The following is a 26,974-nucleotide window of genomic DNA, read 5'->3' on the forward strand; positions in this document are numbered from 1 at the left end:
CACAATCAAACTCCCCCCACACGAGAGTACAGTTCAAAAGTTACTCAGTCTTACGGCCCCCTCCATGAGGATTTGTAGCTTCCCTGGGCGATGTCTCTGTCAGCTGTCTTCTCTCCCGGGTCTTTGTGGAGCATTCCAAAAATGCCAAGCAGATAAGAAGACGATTAATTGCGGGTCCACAAACGAACAGCAAAACGGTTGGGTCTAGGGGCGTCCTCTCCCCTCCTCTGGGGAGCGGGTCGGCAGTCCTCCCCCCTCCTCCGGGGGTTGCAGCTGAAGCAGTAGCAGCGTCCGAGGGCGGGTGTGGGGGGGCCGGCAGGCAAGCTGGCAGCTGACCAGCACTCGAACGGCAGCAAAGAAAAACAGGAAAAAAAAAAAGAAAAAGCTTCTGGCCTGGTCGGGGAGGGGGGAGAGGAACTAAAGCAGGGGCAAAAAGCAAGGAAAGTCCAGGCCAGAGGGCAGCAGGAGAGTGTAAGAAGGGAGCCTTATTCCCTGTAGAGGGAAGGAAGTTTGCTATAGATTAATTAAAGCATCTGAAGCCAATTAGAGCACCTGAAGCCAGTCACTTGATAAACCTCCCTGCTTCAATCAGAGAAGAGAAGGACTTGAAGCAGAGTGGATTGGCGTTGGAGCAGAGAGCCGTTTGGAGCAGTTGAAGAAGAGTGGATTGGAGTTGGAGCAGAGAGCCGTTTGGAGGGGTTGAAGCAGTGTGGATTGGCGTTGGAGCAGAGAGCGGTTTGGAGGGGTTGAAGCGGAGTGGATTGGCGTTGGAGCAGAGAGCCGTTTGGAGGAGTTGAAGCAGAGTGGATTGGCGTTGGAGCAGAGAGCCATTTGGAGGGGTTGAAGCGGAGTGGATTGTCGTTGGAGCAGAGAGCCGTTTGGAGGAGTTGAAGCAGAGTGGATTGGAGTTGGAGCAGAGAGCCGTTTGGAGGAGTTGAAGAAGAGTGGATTGGAGTTGGAGCAGAGAGCCGTTTGGAGGGGTTGAAGCAGTGTGGATTGGTGTTGGAGCAGAGAGCCGTTTGGAGGGGTTGAAGCGGAGTGGATTGGCATTGGAGCAGAGAGCCGTTTGGAGGAGTTGAAGCAGAGTGGATTGGTGTTGGAGCAGAGAGCCGTTTGGAGGAGTTGAAGCAGCGTGGATTGGCGCTGGAGCAGAGGGAAGTTTGGAGGAGTTGAAGCAGAGTGGATTGGTGTTGGAGCAGAGAGCCGTTTGGAGGGAAGCAGAGGAGAGTTTGGAGACGTGCTGCGGTGGGCTAAGAAGACCAAGACCCTAGGTAAAGAGACACCTGGTTTGTGCAGAGGGAGGGCAGGAAGCCCCACAAGCTGAAGGGCAGGAGAGGGAAGTAGCCCAGGGTAAGGAACCGCTAGTTCAAGTGGTTTACCGCTATCCCTAGGGCCCTTGGGCTGGGACCCGGAGTACAGGGAGGGCCCGGGTCCCTCCCTCTCCACTCCCCTGCTCTAGAACACTAGTGAGGCAGTCAATACCCCAGTTCACAGGCAAGAAACGGTGCCCTGAACCCCCCACAAGAAGAGAAAGCGCGAGACCGATCATAGTAGTGCCGGCAATTTGCTACAATATATAAAGCACACATTAAATGGGGGACTGGATAACCGACATATTTTAAAAAACTAGTTGTCAACAGGGAATCATCATCAAACGGGCATGTCCCTAGTGGGTTTCCACAGGGATCAGTACCAGGATCACCAATATTCAACATCTTTATCAATGATGTGGCATAAAATATAAAATTGTGGCTGATTAAATTTGCGGAAGAGAAAAAAACTCTCCGAGAGATAAATTGTGAAGAGGACATGGGAGTCATACAGAGTGGTTTGCATTGCTTTGGTAAGCAGGGCCCATTGAAACAAAATGTGTTTTAATACAGACAAAAGGAAAATTAGATATCTAAGGATCCTAGGAACCAAGCATGCAGGTCATACCTATAGAATGGGGCATTCTGTCCCAGAATGCAGTGTGGTGAAAAGGCTTCAGGGGTCATAGTGGACAAAAAAACTCAACACAAGATACTAGTGCATTGAAGTGGCAAGGACAATGTAACCTTGGATTTATAAACCGGGGGGTAACTAGTAGGAGTAGGGAGGTGATTTTATCTCTGTATTCGGCATTGGTCAGACTGACACTGGAGCCCGGTGGTCAGTTCTGGGGCCCACATTTTAAAAAGGATGTTGAAACCTGGAGATGGTTCAAAGAACAGCCATAAAAATGGTTGGAGGGGTCGGCAAAATTCCATAGAGTGAGAGATTTAAAGAGCTCCATCTGTTTAGTTTGCCAGACAGGGGAGAAAACAATGGGTATCAAAGCACTCCTTATGGGAGAAAGGCAGAGCAAGAACCAGTGGCTGGAAGCTGAAGCCAGATACATTCAAAGTAGAAGGAATATTTAAAAAAAATAATAATGAGGGAGATTAACTATGGGAACAAACTACTAAATCAAGTCATGAATTCTCCATCTCCCGATGTCTTCAGATTAAGACCAGATTCCTTTCTGAAAGGTGTGCATTAATCAAAACCAAAATATTGGGCTTAATAGGGGGGCAACTGGGTGAAATGTAATGGTCTGTGCTATGCAGGAGGTCAGAATAATGGTCCCATCTGGCTTTACATTATATGAATCAATAATTAAGCAGTCCCAGGTGATGGGCTTTGAGTAGTTTAACACACTCAGTGTCTTTGTCCAAGATTGCACATGTCCAATGAAAGAGAAAGGAGAGAGAGCAGATGCTGTATACTTTCCCAGGTAGTCTCATGTGCACGAGATATAGAAAATGACTCAAATAATAATGCAGAGTAATAATGTTGGTCAGTTAATCAACCTGGATGACCTCTATACCAGATGACTGGAGAATACTTAATGTAATGTTGATTTTTTTAAAAAAGTCTCTAGTGGTGATCCTGGCAATTACACGCCAGTTAGTCTAACTTCAGTACCCGGCAAAATGATTGAAAGTATAGTAAAGAACAGAATTATCAGACACATGGATGAACGTGATTTTTTGGGGGAGAGTTAATATGTTTTTTGTAAAGGGAAATCATGCCTCACCAATCTATTAGAATTATTTGAGGGCGTCAACAAACATAGACAAGGATGAGCCAGTGGATATACTGTACTTGGACTTTGACAAAGGCTCTTAAGCAAAGTCAGCTGTCATGGGATAAGAGGGAAAGTCCTTTCAAGGATTGGTAACTGGTTAAAAGATGGGGGAAAGGATAGGAATAAATGGTCAGCTTTCAGAATGGAGAGAGGTAAATAATGGGGATCTGAAGTAGGACCAGTGCTGTTCAACTTATACATAACTGATCTGGAAAAAAGAGGTAAACAGAGAGGTGGCAGGGTTTGCAGACAATATAAAATTAGTCAAAATAGTTAAGTCCAAAACTAACTGAGAAAAGTTCCAAGGGGATCTCACAAAACTGGGTGAGTGGGCAAGGAAATGTCAGCTGAAATTCAAAATTGATAAATGCAGAGTAATGCACATTGGAAAACATAATCTCACTTATACATATGAATGATGGGGTCTAAATTAGCTGTTACCACTCAACAAAGAGATTCATGGAGAATAGGTCCATCAATGGCTATTAGCCTTGGTGATCAGGGATGCAACCCCATGCTCTTAGTGTCCCTAGCCTCTGTTTGCCAGAATCTGGGAGTGGACGACAGGAGATGGATCACTTGACGATTGCCTGTTCTGCCAATTCCCTCTGAAGCACCTGGCATTGGCCACTGTCAGAAGACTGGACACTGGAGTAGATGGCCCATTGGTCTGACCCAGTATGGCCGTTCTTATGTTCTTATCTTGGAGTCATTGCGGATAGTTCTCTGAAAACATCTGCTCAGTGTGCAGTGGCAGTCAAAAAACGCTAACAGAATGTCAGGAACCATTAGGAAAGGGATAGATAAAAAGACAAAAATATCATCATGCACTATATAAATCCATGGTACGTGACATCTTGAATACTCTGTGCAGTTCTGGTTGTCCTATCTCAAAAATATATGGGATATGGAAAGGAGGTAGAGAAAGTGGAGAGGATCCAGAGGCAAACAACAAATGATGACCAAAGGGATGGAATGCAAGCCATGAAAACCCTGCAGCACAGGAGATCATCAGAGTGCCTGATCATAGAATATAGAATCATAGAATATCCGGGTTGGAAGGGACCTCAGGAGGTCATCTAGTCCAACCCCCTGCTCAAAGCAGGGCCGATCCCCAATTTTTTCCCCAGATCCCTAAATGGCCCCCCCAAGGATTGAACTCACAACCCTGGGTTTAGCAGGCCAATGCTCAAACCACTGAACTATCCCTCCCCCCAAGTAAGAGTAAGACTCTGAACTCAAACAAATTTGGCTGAGATCCTTGCTCATGGATGCACTGCTTTAAATTCTGCATGTTGCCACTAGTACGTATGCTCTAGATAGCTCTACAATCTATGTTTCAACGGAGCAATGGCACAGGTCCCTCTTTCTTTGTATCAATATATAAGGCTATTGGGCCTGTGGGAAGACAGAATTGCTAGTCAGTGGTAGATTTTTTTTTTCTTTCCTTGCGGGCTGGTTAACTATTTAAGAGTGAGTGTAATTAACCATTGGACCAATATAATTAACCATTGGAACAACCTATCAAGGGTTTGTGGTGGATTCTACAACTGCGGCAATTTTAAAATCAAAAGCAGATTTTTAAAAAACGCTCTAGTTCAAACAGGAATTATCTGGGGCAGTTCTCTGGTCTCTGCTATACAGGTGGTCAGACTAGATGATGACAGTGGTTCCTCTGGCTGTATACACGATGGATCTATCTTCCTCCAGCTGTGCATACACGGTGAATTTGCTGATGCTGGAGGGATATTAGTAGAGTGCTCATAGCAGATGTCTCTCCAAGTAAATGTAATTTCATATCCAAGCTGTATGCCACACATTCTCTTCATCCTCCTTGTTTTCAGCACCTTTAAACCCACATCCCTGAAAACAAGGCGTTTATGTTTTTTTTTTTTTTTTAAATATCCAGGGGACAGCTTCATTCACTAGCTGGGTGTGCCTGAGTGTAAGATTTGTGTCATCAGCAATGAGAACCTGAATGTGATGTGTCTCTGAGTTGCAGCAGACTCACACACTAATAATTTGGGTGGATTCATTTTGGAAAGTCACATGGTGTGATCCTTGGATGCTTATAACAGCTGCAGCTTGGCCCCCTCTTGCAGCTTCCAGCCACCTTCCGTCACTTGAGAGACTGCTCCATGATCTGCCCCTCCTCTGCACGAGCTGCCAGAATCCAAGGAGAGCACCGGCTGTGCCCTGCTCAGGGCAGTGAGGTTTCTGATGCAGTCAGCTCAGCCAGCCATGGCCTCTGCCCTGCACTCCCATCAGAGGTCAGTGCCTTCAAGGTACACTGTAGCTCAAAGTGTCCAGCATGATTGGGATTCTATATGCTAATTCATTGTCTGCCTACCCAGTTTCCTTATCTAGCCCTCACCACAGCAGAGTCTTTGCTCTTCCCATGCGTTCAAAGATGCCGGTGTTCACTTGCTTTCTCTCCTTCTCTGCCTTCAGGAATCAGGCACAGAGCTATTGGCCTGTGTTGGTTGGCCTAGGTGAGGCGAGTCTTTCCTTGGCTTTCAATGCCTGGAAGGTAGCGGTCACTCTTATTCCTTCGGCCAGTGAGTTCCGTAGCCAAGGCCCAGATGTTGTAACCATTCTGTCTCCTGGGCCACAAGCAAGTCTATCAGAGTTAAACATTTTATATAAAAAGTAAAAAAATATATTTGCAAATAATGATACAACACAGCCACTCCTATTGCCCTAGTAAGGAGACAAGTTGTGCCAGTTGCAGAAGGGAGAGGAAGGGCATTTAATATGAGCCATAATAATAAAGATTTATGGCATCAAAGTCAATGAGTTGCTAAACATCATGGACCATCTGCAGGCCAGGTGAACCTCTGTGCTATATAATCCTTTTTTTATAAGATGTCCAAGTACAAAAGTAACAAAAACAGAAATGAAGGTTTCAGTACAGATCTGAAAACTGGTTTGCAAAAGTAGCTTGATTTCATGGTTAATGTCAGAAACTGGTTTCTACGTTATTACTTTATTAAGAATTAATATTCTGAATTTCACTATTGCTGTATGTGTTAGTGATCTATATCAATGAATGGACCATATTGCTCTGAATGGTTCCTCGTTGTCATTTAATTTGAGGTCTCATTTCCCAAAGGCTGCTGCTTTGCATATGGAATTGAAAATGATTTTTTTTCTCACTATCATTCATCTCTATTTCTAATGTGAAGTTCAGGTACCCTACTTGGATATTTTAAATATCAACAGGTTTAGTCTATAGGTTTTCTATTGGATTCATTGCCAAGGAGACTTGCTTTTAGAATAAAAGCCATGTTTTTCAATAATGTACCAGCTCGTCATCACTGGTTTCCAGTAATGCCAACTATGCATCTCCATGCACCAAAGGTTCCCAATAGAATCATAGGACTGGAAGAAACCTCGAGAAGTCATTTAGTCCAGTCCCCTGCACGCAAGACAGGACTAAGTATTGTCTAAACCATCCCTGACAGGTGTTTGTCTAACCTGCTCTTAAAAATCCACAGTGATGGAGATAGGGTTGCCAACTTTCTGACTGCAGAAAAATGAACACCCTTGCCCCACACCTTCCCCGAGGCCCTGCCCTGCCCCACCATTTCTCATAAGCCCCTCCCCCATTCACTCTATTCGTCCTCCCTCCGTCACTTGCTCTCCCCCACCCTCACTCACTTCCTCATTTTCACTGGACTGGGGCAGAGTGTTGGGATCTGGGATGGAGTCGGGGATGATGGGTTCGGGGTGTGGGAGGAGCCTCCATGTTGCAGTTCTGCATCCTTTTGAAGACCACACTGTAGTGACTTCTACTAGAAATACTGAACATGTCTTTAGCATTCTGATCAGCTGTGTTGACTGGAGCCACCAGGGTCCCTTTTCGACTGGGTGTTTCAGTCGAAAACCAGATGCCTGGCAACCCTAGACGGAGATTCCACAACCTCCTAGGCAATTTATTCCAGTGCTTAACCACCTTGACAGTTAGGAACTTTTTCCTAATGTCCAACTTAGACCACCTTGCTGCAATTTGATCCTATTGTGTCTTGTCCTATCCTCAGCGGTTAAGAAGAACAATTTTTCTCCCTCCTCCTTGTAACAACCTTTTATGGACTTGAAAACTGTTATCATGTCCCCCCTCAGTCTTCTCTTCTCCAGACTAAACAAACCAATTTTTTCATTCTTCCCTCACAGGTCATATTTTCTAGACCTTTAATCATTTGTGTTGCTCTTCTCTGGACTTTCTCCAATTTAGACACATCTTCTGTGAAATGTGGTGCCCAGAACTGGACACTATACTCCAACTGACGCCTAATCAGTGCAGAGTAGAGCGGAAGAATTACTTCTTGTGTTCTGCTTACAATGCTCCTGTTAACACATCCCAGAATGATGTTTGCAACAGTGTTACATGGACCACTCATATTTAGCTTGTGATCCATTATGATCACCAGATCCCTTACCCCAGTACTCCTTCCAAGGCAGTCATTTCCCATTTTGTAGGTGTGCAACTGATTGTTCCTTCCTGAGTGGAGTACTTTGCATTTGTCTGTATTGAGTTTCATCCTAGTTACTTCAGATCACTTCTCCAGTTTGTCCAGATCATTTTGAATTTTAATCCTATCCTCCAAAGCACTTGCAATCCCTCCCAGCTTGGTATCGTCTGCAAACTTTATAAGTGTACTCTCCATGCCATTATCTAAATCAGTGACTAAGATATTGAACACAACCAGAACCAGAATCGATCCCTGCAGGACCCCACTTGATATGCTCTTCCAGCTTGAGTGTGGACCACTGATAACTACTTTCTGGCTACTGTTTTCCAACCAGGTATGCACCCACCTCATAGTAGTTCCATCTAGGTTGTATTTCCCTAGTTTGTTTCTGAGAAGGTCATGTGAGACAGTATCAAAAGCCTTACTAAAGTCAAGATCTATCCCATCTACCACTTCCTCCCATCCATAAGGCTTATTACCCTCTCAAGAAAAGCTATTAGGTTGGTGTGGAATGGTTAGTTCTTGACAAATCCATGCTGTTACTTATCACCTTATTATCTTCTAGAGTGGTGTGGAGAAAGTGAAAAAGGAAAAGCTATTTACATGTTCCCATAATATAAGAACTAGGGGCCACCCAATGAAATTAATGAGCAACAGGTTTAAAACAAATAAAAGGAAGTTCTTCTTCACACAGCGCACAGTCAGCCTGTGGAACTCCTTGCCTGAGGAGGTTGTGAAGGTTAGGACTATAACAGGGTTTAAAAGAGAACTGGATAAATTAATGGAAGTTAAGTCCATTAATGGCTATTAGCCAGGATGGGTAAAGAATGGTGTCCCTAGCCTCTGTTTGTCAGAGGGTGGAGATGGATGGCAGGAGAGACATCACTTGATCATTACCTGTAAGGTTCACTCCCTCTGAGGCACCTGGAATTGGCCACAGTCGGTAGACAGGACACTGGGCTGGATGGCCCTTTGGTCTGACCCAGTATGGCCATTCTTATGTTTGCAAATTGATTGCTTAATTATTTGCTCCATTATCTTTCTGAGTACTGAACTTAAACTGACTGGTCTGTAATTCCCTGTGTTGTAAAATTAGAATATTAGTCCATAATACAATAAATTACATATACAACATATATATATATATATACACACACACACACACACACACACATACAATACATAAAACCAGAATATTAGTCCACACTACAAAAAAATACATTAGATGTCTGACAATGCTACTTCAATGGTTATTGCAGAGCATTATAGTGATGTTATGCATATGACAGATTTACCAGAGTTTGAAAAAAGAAAAGGAGTACTAGTGGCACCTTAGAGACTAATAAATTTATTTGAGCAAAAGCTTTCATGAGCTACAGCTCACTTCATCAGAATTGGTTAGTCTCTAAGGTGCCACAAGTCCTTCTTTTCCTTTTGCGAATACAGACTAACATGGCTGCCACTCTGAAACTTACCAGAGTTTAACTACAATAAACTGCAGATTACTAAGAAGATGAATATTTTGTAACATTTTTACTGTAGTTAACTCCTAATTTATGATAAAATCCATATAGTGCTTTCCCCAAGATTTCTATTGGGATTTTACTCATTTTTAAAGAAGGATAACAATTTCCATATCACACAATCAGGGTGACAAAAGATGAAACAGAAATGAGGAAATGCAGACAGTCAACCTCATCTGTCATATTCACATTTTTTTATCATTAGGTTTTGAGATTGATATTCATATGCCAAGAGCAAAGAAAGGCATCAAATTTGCCCTACATACTTTGGGTTTTTTTTTCACTCAAATGTGATAATCAGATATTACTGTATCCTTATATACAAACATATCATGTGAGAGAAAAGACAGATCTTTCCAGGCAAATAAAAATAAGTACACTGTAGTGTTTGACCATTGAAGTGAAGGTAATATGATCCCATCTATACATGTTTATATGGCGATATAAGGGATGTACACTTACATTGACAAGTATTATCACCATCAGATTTCCTACATATTTATCAATAGTACATAAAGAACAATTACACTAATATAAGTGTTGGGATCCATAAGAACATAAGAATGGTCATACTGGGTCAGATCAATGGTCCAGCTAGCTCAATGGCCTGTCTTATGACAGTGGCCAATTCCAGAAGCTACAGAGGGAATGAACAGAACAGAGCAATTATCAAGTGAACCATCCCCTGTCATCCAGTCCAAGCTTCTGGCAGTTAGAGGTTGAGGGACACCAAGAGCATGGGGTTGTGTCCCTGACCATCTTGGCTAGTAGCCATTGGTGGACCCGTCCTCCAGGACGTTCTCTAGTTCTTTTTGAACCCAGTTACACTTTTGGCTTTCACAACATCCCATTGCAACAAGTTCCACAGGGTAATTGTGGGTTGTGAGAAGTACTTCCTTATGTTTGTTTTAAACCTGCTGCCTATTAATTTCATTGGGGGCCCCAGGTTCTTGTCTTATATGAAGCAGCAAATAACACTTCCTTACTCATTTTCTCCACACCACTCATGATTTTATACACCTCTATCATATCCCCCCTTAGTTGTCTCTTTCCTCAGCTGAAAAGTCCGAGTCTTTTTAACCTCTCCTCATATGGAAGTTGTTCCATACTCCTCATCATTTTTATTGTCCTTTTCTGTACTTTTTCCAATTCTAGAATATAGAATCAAAGAGACCAAAAGGGTCATCTAATCCAGTGGTTCTCAACCTTTCCAGACTACTTTCAGGAGTCTGATTTGCCTTGTGTACCCCAAGTTTCACCTCACTTAAAACAACTTGCTTAAAAAATCAGACATAAAAACACAAAAGTGTCACAGCACACTATTACTGAAAAAGTCCTTACTTTCTAATTTTTACCATATAATTATAAAATAAGTTGATTGGAATATAAATATTGTACTTACATTTCAGTGTGATACTTGAGTTTGTTTTTCACTTGTGACCCTTGTGTGAAGCCCGAGCCCCAGACGGTGGGGCTGAAGCATGTAACTTAGCTTTGTGGGGTCCCCTGTGGCATGGGGTCCCAAGAAATTTCCCTGCTTGCCACCCCCTAATGCCAGCCCTACACTTGCAATCCCCATAAACCCATCCCATGACCCCCCCTGGGAGTTTGAGAAACACTGATCTAGATGAGTACACCTTGGGAGACCTCTGCATACCCCCAGGGGTACATGCACCCCTGGTTGAGGACCACTGATCTAGTCTAACCCCCTGCTAAAATGCAGGATTTGTTGAGTGTAAACCATCCCAGACAGGTGGCCCCAGCCTCTTTCTGAAAACCTCCAGTGAAGGAGCTTCCATGACCACCCTAAGCATATGTTCCATTGTCCTGCTGTGCTGACTGTTAGGAAGTTTTTCCTGAAAATTAATCTAAATCTGCTCTGCTGTAGTTTGAACCCATTGCCTCTTGTTCTGCCTGCTGTGGTAAGAAAGAACATTTTTTCCCATCTTTTTTTAGATTACCTTTCAAGTATTTGAAGACTGCAATCATGTCCCACCTCAAGCTTCCTTTTTTCCCAAACTAAACTTATCTCGTTCCTTCAGTCTTTGCTCCGATGGCGTGCATTCCATCTCTTGGATCATCTTTGTTGCTCGCCTCTGGATCCCTTCCAGTTTCTCTACCTCCTTTCTATACCCCATATAGTTTTTGAGATGGGGCGACCAGGACTGCACACAGTATTCAAGATATCACGTACCATAGATTTATATAGTGGCATGATGATATTTTTGTCTTATTATCTATCCCTGTCCTAATGGTTACTAACATTCTGTTCACTTTTTCGACTTCCACTGCACATGAAGTCAATGTGGATAGTTTTCTGAAAACATCTGCTCCAAGATCCCTTTCTTGAGAGGTAACAGCTAATTTAAACCCCATCATTTTGTATGTATAGTTGGGATAATGTTTTCAAATATGCATTACTTTGCAGGTATCGACATTGAATTTCATTTGCCATTTCATGCCCAGTCCTCCAGTTTAGTGATATCCCCTTGTAATTCTTCATAGCAAGCTTTGGACATAACTATCTTGAGTAATTTTGTATCATCTGAAAACTTTTCTCCCATTCTACCCCCTTTTCTAAATCATTTATGAATATGTTGAACAGCTCTGCTCCCTGTACAGACCCTTGGAGGACCCCTGCTATTTACCTCTCTCCATGACCACTGAACATTTATTCCTACCAGTTACTGATCCAAGAAAGGACCTCCCTACCTATCCCAAGACTGCTTACTTTATTTCAGAGTGTATGATGAGGGACTTTGTCAGAGGCTTTCTGAAAGTCCAAGTACACTGTATCAACTAGATCATGCTTGTCCACATATTTGTTGACCGCCCGCAAAGAATTCTAATAGATTGGTGATGCATGATTACCTTTTACAAAAGCCATGTTGACTCTTCCCCAACGTATGATGTTCATCTATATGTCTGGTAATTCTGTTCTTTACTATAGTGTCAATCAAATTGCCTGGTACTGAAGTCAGGCTTACTGGCTTGTAATTGACAGGATTGCTTCTGAAGCCAAGGATCAGAGTTACTTTTGCCATTTGCTCATGTCAGGGTTCCCTCCCTAGTCTGAACTCTAGGGTACAGATGTGGGGACTTGCATGAAAAACTCCCTAAGCTTATTCTTACCAGCTTAGGTTAAAAACTTTCCCAAGGCACAAATTTTGCCTTGTCTTTGAACAGTATGCTGCCACCACCAAGTGATTTAGACAAAGAACAGGGAAAGGATCACTTGGAGTTCCTATTTCCCCAAAATATCTCCCCCAAGCCCTTACACCCCCTTTCCTGAGGAGGCTTGAGAATAAACAAGATGAGCACAAACCAGCCTTGGATTTTTAAGACCCCAAAAAACTCAATCAGATTCTTAAAAAACAGAACTTCATTAGAAGAACAACAACAACAAAAAATAAGAGAACAACTCTGTAAGATCAGAATGGAAGATAATCTTACAGGCAGTCAGATTCAAAACATAGAGAATCCCTCTAGGCAAAACCTTAAGTTACAAAAAGACACAAAACCAGGAATACACATTTCCTCCAGCACAGCGAATTTCACAAGCCAAAACAAAGAAAACCTAACACATTTTCTGGCTAGATTACTTACTAACTTTACAGGAGTTGAAGGGCTTGCATCCTTGATCTGTTCCCAGCAAAGGTATCACACAGACAGACAAAAGCCTTTCGCCCCCCTCCAGATTTGAAAGTATCTTGTCCCCTCTTTGGTCACTTTGGGTCAGGTGTCAGCCAGGTTACCTTAGCTTCTTAATCCTTTACAGGTGAAAGGACTTTGCCTCTGGCCAGGAGGGATTTTATAACACTGTATACAGAAAGGTGGTTACCCCTCCCTTTATACTTATGACAGCTCATCAAATTCTTTTTAGCCTGGCTAATTTTACACTTAACTTTCCAGAGTTTATGGTGCCTTTTTCTTTTCCTCAGCAGGATTTGACTCCAATTTTTAAAGGATGTCTTCTTGCCGCTAACTACCTCCTTCACTCTGTTCTTTAGCTATGGTGGCATTGTTTTGGTGGTCTTACTGTTTTGGGGTTTTATTTTGTTTGTTTTTGTTTTTTTATTTGTGTCAAGGTTCCTTCCCCACTCTGAACTCTAGGGTACAGATGTGGGGACCTGAATGAAAACCTCCTAAGCTTACTTTTACCAGCTTAGGTTAAAACTTCCCCAAGGTACAAATTAATTTTACCCTTTGCCCTTGGATTTCCACTGCCACCATCAAACTTTATCTGGGTTCCTGAAAAAATGGAGTTTGGACACGTCTTTCCCCCCAAAATCCTCCCAAACCTTGCACCCCACTTCCTGGGGAAGGTTTTGGTAAAAATCCTCACCAATTTGCATAGGTGACCACAGACCCAAACCCTTGGATCTGAGAACAATGAAAAAGCATTCAGTTTCCTTACAAGAAGACTTTTAATAGACGTAAAAAAAAATCATCTCTGTAAAATCAGGATGGTAAATACCTTACAGGGTAATTAGATTCAAAGCATAGAGAATCCCTCTAGGTAAAACCTTAAGTTACAAAAAGACACACAGACAGGAATAATCATTCTATTCAGCACAGATATTTTCTCAGCCATTTAAAGAAATCATAATCTAACACATACCTAGCTAGATTACTTACTAAATTCTAAGACTCCATTCCTGTTCTGTCCCCGGCAAAAGCATCACACAGACAGACACAGACCCTTTGTTTCTCTCCCTCCTCCCAGCTTTTGAAAGTATCTTGTCTCCTCATTGGTCATTTTGGTCAGGTGCCAGCGAGGTTACATTTAGCTTCTTAACCCTTTACAGGTGAGAGGATTTTTCCTCTGGCCAGGAGGGATTTTAAAGGGGTTTACCCTTCCCTTTATATTTATGACAATTTTGAGATATACATTTTGTTTAAACCTCTATGATGGTGTTTTTAATTAGTTTTCATGCAACGTGTGTAACACCAACAGACCCCAGTCTGTCGGTGGGCGGGATCGAACCTGGGAACCTCTGGAGTTTAAAGCATGAGCCTCTTCCACATGAGCTAAAAGCCAACCCACTGTTAGATAAGGCTGTAGAGCAGACTCATTTAACTTTCTCTATGTACTCTTGGTGCTGTGACGCGTTGGATCACAGAAACCACACTGGGATTTGCCACCTGATGTGCCGAGACTACCTCTGAGCCCGTTTTCTCTGGCAGCTTGGGATTTCAGAACCTTGCCTGGCTGTGCCAGACATGCTCACCTGCTACAAACCCAGACCCAGGTCTGAACTATATCCCCTACAAGCTGCAGGCTTAACTGAAAACAGTTTAAGAAGTGTTCCTGTCTCCAGCACTCAGATGGTCCAAACTCCAAATAAATCTGGTTTACCCTCTAGAAAGCTTATACAGGATAAACTCTTAAATTTTTTGTCCTCCGTAACACTGACAGAGAGATATGCACAGCTGTTTGCCCCCTCCCTCCCCTGGTATTAATACGTACTCTGGGTTAATTAATGAGTAAAAAGTAATTTTATTAAATACAAAAAATAGGATTTAAGTGGTTCCAAGTAATAACAGACAGAACAAAATAAATTACCGAACAAAATAAAATAAAACACTCAAGTCTATGCCTAATACAGTAAGAAAGTGATTACAGATAAAATCTCACCCTCAGAGATGTTCTAATAAATTTCTTTTACAGATTAGCCTCCTTCTAGTCTGGGTCCAGCAATCACTCACACCCCTGTAGTTACTGTCCTTTGTTCCAGTATCTTTCAGGTATCCTTTGGGGTGGAGAGGCTATCTCCTTAGCCAGCTGAAGACAAAATGGAGGGGTCTCTTTCCTATGTAGAATCCAGCTCCAAGATGAGGTACTGGGCAAGTCACATGTCCATGCATTATTCAGTTCCTTACCAGCCAGGTCACATTCCCAGGAAAGCTCAGATGTGGATTGGCATCTCCAAGTTCATTGTTATCTTAAGTGTTTCTTGATTGGGCACTTACTGAGAACAGTCTTTTCTCAGGAAGCTGACCAACTGCTTCAAGGAGGCTACTTAAAATTAAACAAGTACATAGCTAATATTCCTAACTTCGAATACAAAAATGACACATGCATACAAATAGGATGAATATATTCAAAAGATCATAACCTTTACAGAGCTATGTTACATGGCATATGTAGCATAAAACATATTCCAGTTATGTCATATATACATTCATAAGCATATTTCCATAAAGCCTTATGGGGAGCAATGTCACAGGTGCCACTAGATGGGACAGAACACCACATCCAGAAGGTGTGTGGGTTACACATGCAGGTATTTCCCTCTTGTACAGAGAGAATTAACCTGTTCTTCCTCCTCCCTTAGCTCTGCAATCAGAATTCTCCCTTTTAGACACTATGGAAGGGACTTAATTCTACCAAAGTAGAATAGCTAAACTAACCACGAACGATTCCTGTATTTTCTCTCTCAGGTAATCAGGCTTCATTCCACAGAGGGGCCCAGTGTTCCCAGCTGGTCATAGCTGAGAGGGTAGAAGAGCTGTTTGTAGCTCCTGAGCCTAACAGAGGCTGTTAGCGCTCCAGGGATCCATCCACTAGCTTGACCACTGACCAGCACTCTGGCTTCTCCTCGTGAAACACCTCTGCAAATCCCATGATGCCAGCGACTGCAGGGTGGTAGCATAGTACCTGAGTACAAAGGGGGAATCTCCAGCTGAGGAGATCCATCTGTTTGTCAGTCCAGCCCCCTTGCCCCAGGCCAGGATGGGCACAAGATTGGGCCCTGTCATAAATATAAAGGGAAGGCTAACCACCTTTAAATCCCTTCTGGCCAGAGGAAAAACCCTTTCACCTGTAAAGGGTTAAGAAGCTAAAGATAACCTCGCTGACACCTGACCAAAATGACCAATGAGGAGACAAGATACTTTCAAAGCTGTGGGGTGGGGAGAAACAAAGGGTTCTCTCTGTCTGTATGTTTTTTCTTTTGCTGGGACCAGAGCAGGAATGCAAGTCAGAACTCCTGTAAAGGGTTAATAAGCAATCTAGTTAGATATGCGTTAGATTCTGTTTTGTTTAAATGGCTGATAAAATAAGCTGTGGTGAATGGAATGGATATTCCTGTTTTTGTGTCTTTTTGTAACTTAAGATTTTGCCTATAGGGATTCTCTATGTTTTGAATCTGATTACCCTGTAAGGTATTTACCATCCTGATTTTATAGAGGTGATTCTTTTACTTTTTCTTTAATTAAAATTCTTCTTTTAAGAACCTGATTGCTTTTTCCTTGTTCTTAAGATCCAAGGGTTTGTGTCTGTGTTCACCTATGCAAATTGGTGAGGATTTTTATCAAGCCTTCCCCAGGAAAGGGGGTGTAGGGCTTGGGGGGATTTTGGGGGGAAAGACGTTTCCAAGTGGGCTCTTTCCCGGTTATACTTAGTTAGACGCTTGGTGGTGGCAGCAATAAGTTCCAGGGACAAAAGGTAAAATAGTTTGTACCTTGGGGAAGTTTTAACCTAAGCTGGTAAAAATAAGCTTAGGGGGTTTTTCATGCAAGTCCCCGCATCTGTACCCTAGAGTTCAGAGAGGGCAAGGAAACTTGACAGGACCACATTCATCTTTTAAATGAGTTTCATAAATGAAAAGTCTGAGGCCATTTTAGCCACTTTAAACTCAAAGTAATTGAGAAAGGAGAAGGAGAGGGCTCCAGGGTAGCTGCACATTATTGCATGATTGGATTTTGTTTTCCCCAGCAAGTTACAATGATCAGGGAAATGGGCTAAAAAGAACAAATCCCATCACGGCCCCTTTGTCCCACTTAAGCAAATTTTTATGCCAGCTGATTTCTGACTGGCTGCAGCAAGATGTCACTAGAATGGCAGAAAGTGCTCGATGATGCAGAACTTCACCAGTGAAACTGTTTGTTTCAAAACACCTCCCTTATTTTACAAGTTTTAGTCGGGGATTGGTCCTGCTTTGAGCAGGGGGTTGGACTAGGTGACCTCCTGAGGTCCCTTCCAACCCTGATATTCTATGATTCTATGATTCTAAGTTGTTCCGTGACCTTCCACCACAGGGTATGGGCTCCAGCTAACGGACATGCATCATGCATTCAATGTCAAGTGGGCACGCGAGGGATTAATTTGTACTTTTTAATTCATAACTCAGGATTAAAAAAGATTCTACCTTAGTCTACATGAAAAACAATTCCATTTTTTTAATGCAGTTTAAGCTATAAGAAGGACAAATATTTTTAAAATGCTAAGACAGGTTCTGGTAATTATGCAAAGCCACCTGCTATGAGTCATGTATTTAGTTTAGAAGGAGGAAAACATTAAGGATTTACTGTATTTCCATTTGGGGACTGTGGATCCTGGCCCAAATCTGTCACAAATGTTCTTAGTACCTCTGCACACTGAGCAGTCTGACACTCATTCCACTGTACATGGTAACAGACACTGGGGCGATAAAGTTGGTGGCCTGCAAGGCAGATCGTCTGTCACCTGGTATTTAAATCCAAGAGCTTTAGAAGGCTGAATCAATATAATAACTTATATGTACAACCTACTGCCTGTGAATACTTGACATTTATCCTTCGTGTGCTTTCAAGTTTTCATATTTTTTCTTGGCAGCTTAGAGGAATGTAACAGTTCCACTAGGGTGAGTATATTTCAGAGCTAATTGAAAAGAAAGCTAGGGAGAAGCGGAAGAGGAGAGATGAGATATTTTAATTTTATTCAGAATAAATTGTTCGGGGTTCCTAAAATCCAGTTATATCTTTCCCCCCAGGCCCTCCCCAACCTCTCAGAAAACACAGAGCACAGATATAAGTTCCCCCTGCTCCTGGAACTATAAAAGACCTTGAATTGGCACAGCTGTTTTCCAACTCAACTGATCTTCCTCTGTGAATTACACCAACCAGCACAGGTTTTGGTCTTCTAATAATTAAATTCAGAAGGCTCAGGAAGAGAGGTCACCTATGAAAAAGCACAAGCTGGTAACCTGCCTATCAGACCTCAAGCTGCTGCATGGACAAGTAAGCTGTTTATATAGCAGCTCAGTAATAGCCACTAATCGTTAACCATTTGTCTTCCTGTTAATTATATAGCCAGCTTAAAATTCTGATGCCTTCTGGAATTGCTCTCCTAGTAGAGATGATCTGGGTGGTTTTTGTTTCCCTCTCTCTCCACCCCTTCCTTTAGACACCAGCTGCAATGCAGCATTATCTGTGAGTGATGTGCCTCCTCCTGTCCAGGATCTTGTAATTAGATGTGGCCCTATGGCAAAGTGGTAATCTCATCTGGGCCTAAGTTCGAACTATTTAAGTCAGCGCTTAACTGTTTTGCTGACTAGGGAAGGACTCTGCTGAATTGGGGCTTTAATATTTTCTTTCAGGTACAAGGTAAAAAATTCTTATGTACTGTTACATATCAAATATATCTGATCCACAGTTTTCTGAATACAGACAGTCACTTTGAGAGTATGTTTCCATTTATGATGTCATAACCATATACGCTCTCAAGATGTCCTTTAATTCTTATAATTTGGATTAAAACTTTTCAATTACTGACAAAACAATTAGTAGGCTAACACAAGCATTTCCTAATCAGAGAACTAACAACGTTTTTGGACAAAGATTCAATAATAAAACTATAGACCAAATTGTTTGTGTAATTTCCCAGAGGATCAGACATCTTCAGCGTCTGATTCCAAGAGCTGATGTATTTGTGTCGACTAAAGTGTAGTTTTTGAGGCCACATGTTTGGTAAAATGTATTTTATAGAGACAAATTGATTGCTCTATTTATCAGTTGCATATTGGACCATTTAACCATGCACATGGAAGGCAGGACCACCCACTTTAATTTTTCTCTGCACTACTATAGTGTGTCTTCAGGAAGCTATTGTCCTTCGAATATATACATTTATAATATGGTCTCATTTATTTAGTAGTCAAACAATACTAATGGCAGGTTTAAAAATAAACATGCACACTCACAGAGTACTTCGAGAATAAGCATCTTTAGGACATTTTATTTTCTTAACCAATATTCAAATACATGCCTAATACCAAAATCTTTGTTTCTGAAATAGCTTCATATTTTCATTATGGAGTTATAAACCACAAAACAATTTATCAGCCCTGCATGCCGAAAAAGTGCTTTTAAAATGTTTTTTTTTACAGTTGCCTTATTTATCTAATCTCTGTGAGTCATATTTCCTTTAGAACTACTTTAGTCTTTACCCATAGTGTGATAGGGTGTCAAGGTTCCTCCCCCACTCTGAACGCTAGGGTACAGATGTGGGGACCTGAATGAAAACCTATTAAGCTTACTTTCACCAGCTTAGGTTAAAACTTCCCCAAGGTACAAATTAATTTTATCCTTTGTCCCTGGATCTCCACTGCCAACACCAAACTCTAACTGGGTTTACTGGGAAACGTAGTTTGGACACGTCTTTCCCCCCAAAATCCTCCCAACCCTTGCACCCCACATCCTGGGGAAGGTTTGGTAAAAATCCTCACCAATTTACATAGGTGACCACAGACCCAAACCCTTGGATCTGAGAACAATGAAAAAGCATTCAGTTTCCTTACAAGAAGACTTTTAATAGAAGTAAAGAAATCACCTCTGTAAAATCAGGATGGTAGATACCTTACAGGGTAATTAGATTCAAAACATAGAGAATCCCTCTAGGCAAAACCTTAAGTTACAAAAAAGACACACAGACAGGAATAGTCAGTCTATTCAGCACAGTTCTTTTCTCAGCCATTTAAAGAAATCATAATCTAACACATACCTAGCTAGATTACTTACTAAAGTTCTTACTAAAGTTACTCCGTTCCTGGTCTATCCCTGGCAAAAGCATCATACAGACAGACACAGACCTTTTGTTTCTCTCCCTCGTCCCAGCTTTTGAAAGTTTCTTGTCTCCTCATTGGTCATTTTGGTCAGGTGCCAGCGAGGTTACCTTTAGCTTCTTAACCCTTTACAGATGAGAGGATTTTTCCTCTGGCCAGGAGGGATTTTAAAGGGGTTTACCCTTCCCTTTATATTTATGACACAGGGTCTGGCCAGATGGCTATAGGAGAGTAACAGAAGGCAGATATATTAGCCCCAGACTAAGTAGGTCCCTTTCCCCTGGGTAAGGAAACAGGGAAGTTTCCAGAACAATCAGGAACCTTCTGGAGACAATTAAGACAGGCTGTTTAGAACATCTGAAGCCAATCAAGAAGCTTCTAGAATCAATTAAGGCAGGCTAATCAGGACACCTGGGTTTAAAAAGGAGCTCACTTCAGTTTGTGTGTGCGTGTGAGGAGCTGGGAGCAAGAGGCACTAGGAGCTGAGAGTGAGAACGCGGACTGTTGGAGGACTGAGGAGGACAAGTATTATCAGACACCAGGAGGAAGGTCTATGTTGAGGATAAAGAAGGTGTTGGGAGGAGGCCATGGGGAAGTAGCCCAGGGAGCTGTAGCTGTCACACAGCTCTTCCAGGAGGCACTCTAGACAGCTGCATTCCACAGGGCCCTGGGCTGGAACCCGGAGTAGAGGGCGGGCCCGGGTTCCCCACAAACCTCCCAACTCCTGGTCAGACACAGGAGGAGTCGACCTGGACTGTGAATTTAGAAAAACGGCCAAGCTGAGGGCTGCTGTGAAGCTCCAAGGCGAGCAAATCCACCAATAAGTGCAAGACCCACCAAGGTAGAGCAGGAACTTTGTCACAATAGCCTCTCACAGAAAGATTTGTAACACAATAAACAATAGGGGTACACTTCTCTGGCGTACAGACCTCAGTGAAATGCTGCCCATAATTTCCATTTGCTGTGCTGTTTCTGACTGGAGCAGGCATTTTCAAGTCTGCTTGAAAAAAGTCTCAAGACAAAAGACTCAGGGACACTGTTGATGCACAAGGAGCAGGAAAACATGTACAGCACCCTCCCGTCCCCCCGCCGGCGATGGTCACACTGGGTAAATGACGCAAGAACCCCACTGCTCCCCTATTCTCCACCTGTAGCAATTTTCAGGACACAGCTGCCGAGCTGAGGGTCCATTTTATTCCCTCCCATTTCCACCATGAGCCAGCAGTGATAGGATAATAGACATGAGATGGGATTTGAACCAGCTGCCTCTGTCCGGTTCTGTTTAACGGATTCAGACACAATGCACTCCATTGCTTTGGATTCTGGACTGGAACCGGTACATGGCAGAGGCTGGCATTTTCCTGTTCCAGTTTATTCCAGCCAACATTTCAAGAGATCGAAGAATTTTCAGAAATTCATGTTCTGTTTATTATTTAACAATTATATTGCCGTAGTTTCTCAAGGCCTCAGTCAGCTTGGAGTCTATTGTGGTAGGTGCTGTACGAGCATCCAGTGAAGGCAGCCCTTGCCCCAGTGAGTTCACATTCTAACAGAGAAGACATAGCGGGCGGATGAGACAAACAAGCGTTGAGGCTGGAGGGGGGGACATAGTTAATAAAATTAACAGGATGATTTAACAGCAACTAGGCGCATGCCCAATTCTTAGCTAATCTGTAGCAATTTCAGGCACATTAGAGACAGTAAAACTATGCACATTTGAGAATCAGAGACTACTGGTGAGGAATGGGACCCTCCTCCCTGTGTCGCATGAAAAAAATAGGAAGAATATGAGGAAGTCATAAGTTGTGTCTGCCTCTCTCTCTGCAGATGAGCCCCCAAAAGATAGAGAGCCAGTGTTTGCCAAAATCCATGCCGGGCCACAATGCATGACCAATAAGGATAAGTGCAGGGTCCTGCACTTATGACGGAAGAATCCAATGCACCGCTACAGACTAGGGGCCGAATGGCTCGGCAGCAGTTCTGCGGAAAAGGACCTAGGGGTGACAGTGGACGAGAAGCTGGATATGAGTCAGCAGTGTGCCCTTGTTGCCAAGAAGGCCAGTGGCATTTTGGGATGTATAAGTAGGGGCATAGCGAGCAGATCGAGGGACGTGATCGTTCCCCTCTATTCGACATTGGTGAGGCCTCATCTGGAGTACTGTGTCCAGTTTTGGGCCCCACACTTCAAGAAGGATGTGGATAAATTGGAGAGAGTCCAGCGAAGGGCAACAAAAATGATTAGGGGACTGGAACACATGAGTTATGAGGAGAGGCTGAGGGAGCTGGGATTGTTTAGCCTGCAGAAGAGAAGAATGAGGGGGGATTTGATAGCTGCTTTCAACTACCTGAAAGGGGGTTCCAAAGAGGATGGCTCTAGACTGTTCTCAATGGTAGCAGATGACAAAACGAGGAGTAATGGTCTCAAGTTGCAGTGGGGGAGGTTTAGGTTGGATATTAGGAAAAACTTTTTCACTAAGAGGGTGGTGAAACACTGGAATGCGTTGCCTAGGGAGGTGGTGGAATCTCCTTCCTTAGAGGTTTTTAAGGCCCGGCTTGACAAAGCCCTGGCTGGGATGATTTGACTGGGAATTGGTCCTGCTTCGAGCAGGGGGTTGGACTAGATGACCTTCTGGGGTCCCTTCCAACCCTGATATTCTATGATTCTATGATTCTACCAGCAAACCCCTCAGTAAAGAGCAGTGGTGTGCCAAGGTTGAAGCAAACCACACTGATCTGAGGGTGTGGCAATGGAAGGATGATGCCTGTGGCAGGCCAGCATGCCAGGCTCTCTCATTCTTCCAGCATGTCAGCTCTCCCTGTCCAGCTGGTTCATTTCAGGCCTTGTCTCCATGAGAAATGTATCATATGTTAAACTTTCACATTCTAAAATGATTTAGTGAAATTGGTGCAACTTTCTCATGTAGTCCAGGCCCCAGGCAAAACACACTCAGCATGAGAACTTAGTCAGCAGGGAAAGACAACAGGAGCCATCTCAGTCCCATTCTTTGCATCACCCTGTGATAACACCGCTCGGAGCGCAAAAGCAGCCTTGTGTTGCTGGGCGTGGGGATGGGGATACACACGTCTGGGTGAGTCTCCTCCCGTGCGGACAGAACACTTTGTCTAGCTAGAGCCACAGTGCAAAGCCGATGACTCTGCGGCTGCCAACTAACAAGGCAGAGTCCCCTGGGACCACATCTAAGGCTCATTTCTACAGCCCCAGATTGACTGGTTAGTCGAAGAAAGGTCACCGATTGGCACCCTCCTCCCTCCCCAGCCACACTGATGCCCCCTCCCAAAGCCATGTGACCGCTAGCTCAGGAACAGCTGATAGGAAGGGTAAGGGAATGTGAGTGCAGCCATCCTTGCACAGAACGCCTTGCTCCGCAGTAGGAGGCATGCTGGAGGCTATTGATCATGATAAGAACACAAAATGCACAGACAGTTTGGAGACGTGGGCACACAGGCTGACTGACCTGGCTCATCTTCTGCCCCAGTTCACTAAGCTGAGATATCTTTGTCCCCTTCCCTCTACATGACACTTACTTTGGCTGGGTTTGAATGATGCAAGGCCTCTTCTCTGAGATGCCTATACAGCGTTAGATCTAGGGAATGAGCAGAGATTCGTTGTACGTGGATTTCTCAGGCTTGCATCTCACACCTCACTAGTCTCCACTGTTATTAATTTACATTTCAGCATGCTTCCATCTGTCAATTCTGCAACCATTTGCATTAACTTTGAAATACTCAGATTAGCTACATGCTGGGTAAATATACCACTATGTTAGAGAGGAAATAGTATTTTGTTTTGTAGTTCTTAAGTCATGTTTAAATAGTCATTCCTAACACATCTTTCAGTTTAAACTTCAGACTTTGAAAGCAGGGTAATATGTCTTTCATTCTGAATCACCTGATGAAATCTAATAAAATAGCAGGTAAAATGACAGGAAAAATTAAGATTTATGACAACATTTCTTCAGGAAGAAACTGCTCCTGCTAGAAAGCTTGTTATCTTTAAAAAAAGGGGTACTTGTGGCACCTTAGAATCATAGAATCATAGAATCATAGAATATCAGGGTTGGAAGGGACCCCAGAAGGTCATCTAGTCCAACCCCCTGCTCAAAGCAGGACCAATTCCCAGTTAAATCATCCCAGCCAGGGCTTTGTCAAGCCTGACCTTAAAAACCTCTAAGGAAGGAGATTCTACCACCTCCCTAGGTAACGCATTCCAGTGTTTCACCACCCTCTTAGTGAAAAAGTTTTTCCTAATATCCAATCTAAACCTCCCCCACTGCAACTTGAGACCATTACTCCTCGTTCTGTCATCTGCTACCATTGAGAACAGTCTAGAGCCATCCTCTTTGGAACCCCCTTTCAGGTAGTTGAAAGCAGCTATCAAATCCCCCCTCATTCTTCTCTTCTGCAGACTAAACAATCCCAGCTCCCTCAGCCTCTCCTCATAACTCATGTGTTCCAGACCCCTAATCATTTTTGTTGCCCTTCGCTGGACTCTCTCCAATTTATCCACATCCTTCTTGAAGTGTGGGGCCCAAAACTGGACACAGTACTCCAGATGAGGCCTCACCAATGTCGAATAGAGGGGAACGATCACGTCCCTCGATCTGCTCGCTATGCCCCTACTTATACATCCCAAAATGCCATTGGCCTTCTTGGCAACAAGGGCACACTGCTGACTCATATCCAGCTTCTCGTCCACTATCACCCCTAGGTCCTTTTCCGCAGAACTGCTGCCTAGCCATTCGGTCCCTAGTCTGTAGCTGTGCATTGGGTTCTTCCGTCCTAAGTGCAGGACCCTGCACTTATCCTTATTGAACCTCATCAGATTCCTTTTGGCCCAATCTTCCAATTGGTCTAGGTCCTTCTGTATCCTATCCCTCCCCTCCAGCGTATCTACCACTCCTCCCAGTTTAGTATCATCCGCAAATTTGCTGAGAGTGCAATCCACACCATCCTCCAGATCATTTATGAAGATATTGAATAAAACCGGCCCCAGGACCGACCCTTGGGGCACTCCACTTGATACCGGCTACCAACTAGACATGGAGCCCTTGATCACTACCCGTTGAGCCCGACAATCTAGCCAGCTTTCTACCCACCTTATAGTGCATTCATCCAGCCCATACTTCCTTAACTTGCTGACAAGAATACTGTGGGAGACCGTGTCAAAAGCTTTGCTAAAGTCAAGAAACAATACATCCACTGCTTTCCCTTCATCCACAGAACCAGTAATCTCATCATAGAAGGCGATTAGATTAGTCAGGCATGACCTTCCCTTGGTGAATCCATGCTGGCTGTTCCTGATCACTTTCCTCTCATGCAAGTGCTTCAGGATTGATTCTTTGAGGACCTGCTCCATGATTTTAGAGCCTTAGAGACTAACCAATTTATTTGAGCATGAGCTTTCGTGAGCTACAGCTCACTTCATCGGCTGCATACTGTGGAAACTGCAGAAGACATTATATACACAGAGACCATGAAACAATGCCTCCTCCCACCCCACTGTCCTGCTGGTAATAGCTTATCTAAAGTGATCATCAAGTTGGGCCAATTCCAGCACAAATCCAGGTTTTCTCACCCTCCGCCCCCCCCCCCCCCCCAACTCACTCTCCTGCTGGTAATAGCTCATCCAAAGCGACCACTCTCCCTACAATGTGCATTATAATCAAGGTGGGCCATTTCCAGCACAAATACAGGTTTTCTCACCCCCCCACCCCCATACACACACAAACTCACTCTCCTGCTGGTAACAGCTCATCCAAAGTGACCACTCCCCCTACAATGTGCATGATAATCAAGGTGGGCCATTTCCATTGTTTCATGGTCTCTGTGTATATAATGTCTTCTGCAGTTTCCACAGTATGCAGCCGATGAAGTGAGCTGTAGCTCACGAAAGCTCATGCTCAAATAAATTGGTTAGTCTCTAAGGTGCCATAAGTACCCCTTTTCTTTTTGCGAATACAGACTAACACGGCTGTTACTCTGAAACTTGTTATCTTTGTTTTCAAAAGTAATTAACATATAGAAACAATTGAAAAAGATGAATTGATTCTTTGTATTAGATTAATTGTATATGTGATCTGGAATCTAAATGATCGCTTCAAAGATCAAGCAATTCAAAGTTGCCAAACTAAGCTGACATTCCAGACAGTGTGGCTGTGTGAAACAAGCATTCATGTCATTGACAAAGCCAGGAAACGGAAGGTCTGAAAACTCATGTCTTCACGGGGTTTACAGACAGCAAAAAAAAGAAAAGAAAAGAAAGCAAATGCTGCATTTTCTACTGTAAGCAAAGGCAGGAGTTTCCAGGTGAAAACTGTATTTCATCTTCACACCTGGCAGAGATACTGCAACAAGCCTAGTCCCAAAGAAAATAGAGATAAATCTCTCTCTACTGAGCCTGCTCCTTCTTGCACACCCTCAATCCTGTCTTACTTACTTGGGGCTTGATCCTGATCTTATAGTGGTATTAATCAGTAGAGCGGTGTGGGAACCAAACACTTCATGGAAAATTCCATGACTTTCACATTTCTTTTTTGTTCTGAATTGGAGTGCAACACTGAATTTTGGAAAATGTCCATGAAATGAAATTTTTAAAAAGAATGTTGTTTTGGGTCAATTGAAACATTTTCTTTCAACAAAATCAAAACATTCAGGTTCAGTTTCAATTTTAACTTTTTTAAAAATATAAAATAAATTTAGAAACAAAAAGTCATTTTCAGAAAAGAAAAATAACTGATATGTTCAGTTCTGAAAATATTAGCATGGATTTACGTTATCTAAATGCTTTATTTAGATTTTTCCTGAGCAAAATTTCGTTGACCTCGACATGTTCCCCCAAAAGTTTCAATTTTGACAAAACGTCGTTTTTGGAGAAACAAATGTTTCATTAGTAAGTTTTCGACTAGCTCTAGTGAGGGGTAACTCCACTGAAGTGAATGGAGCCATACTGGTGTAACTGATAGCAGAGTCAGGTCATTTTGGACATCTGAGGCCGGGTAGACAAGTAGAGTTTCTTTTCAATAG

Source organism: Lepidochelys kempii, chromosome 6 (assembly GCF_965140265.1).
Source record: "Lepidochelys kempii isolate rLepKem1 chromosome 6, rLepKem1.hap2, whole genome shotgun sequence".
NCBI classification, from domain to species: Eukaryota; Metazoa; Chordata; order Testudines; family Cheloniidae; genus Lepidochelys; species Lepidochelys kempii.